Source organism: Octopus bimaculoides, chromosome 10, assembly GCF_001194135.2.
Source record: "Octopus bimaculoides isolate UCB-OBI-ISO-001 chromosome 10, ASM119413v2, whole genome shotgun sequence".
NCBI classification, from domain to species: Eukaryota; Metazoa; Mollusca; class Cephalopoda; order Octopoda; family Octopodidae; genus Octopus; species Octopus bimaculoides.
Window position 1 is genome coordinate 29,314,893 of NC_068990.1, and position 985 is coordinate 29,315,877.

A 985-nucleotide genomic window follows, 5' to 3' on the forward strand; every position below is an offset into this window, starting at 1 on the left:
TATATATATATATATATGCGCAGATCTATATAAATATATATTTGATGATTGCTTCATCTTGACAGATGATAGCCGTCCCATCAACACACACACCATCACACAGCACAATCCCTCCGTTGATGATCCCCCAGATGACTTTTAAGACCAGCTGCTGACTGATAGAGTTTAAAAAGAAAAGTAACAGATATTATTCAAATTCCTTCTACATCTCTGGAATCTGATTCTGAAGAAATGTGTTTTTTATGAACTAGTTTTGTGACATATGACACAAGTTATAAAAGGTGGCCATGATTCAAGATTATTACCTACCTAAGCATTTCGATTTTCATGTGACATCATATGATTCACGTATCCTGCTTTTGCTAACAGAACACGATCACACATAATATATATCCCATATTCACTGTTGATTTCAGTTCCAATTGTTCCTTTCCAACAGGCCCTTCTAAGAACAGAGTGCTGAATCATCTTATCTTCCGGGGCATTGCAACCAGTCCTAATAGCACCTCTCCACTTGTTCCCATCCAGAGCATCAGTTTCCTATTCACTTTTGTTCATATCTACTTGCTTCAACTTTCCCTTCACACAGTCTTTATACCTTTTTCTTGGCTTATGCTGTGGTCGCTCACCAGAGTTGAGCTCACCACAAAAAACACGTTTTGGCAATCGCTCATCTTTCATTCTAATAACATGTCCAGCGCATCTCATTTCAGTTAAGATGACAAGTTGTTCAATTGAGTTACAACGTGCCATCCGCAAAACTTCTGTATTTGGTATGAAACATTCCCACTTGACTCCCAGATACGTCTGAGGCACTTTTGGTGACATCTCCAGCATTTTTATGTAACGCCTGTAAGTGCAGTCAATACACACGTCTTATAGACATTGATTTTTGTCTGCAAGGAAATACCGCCACTTATATATTTATATACATATATATAGTAATATATATACACGCATATATATATATATATATATATATATA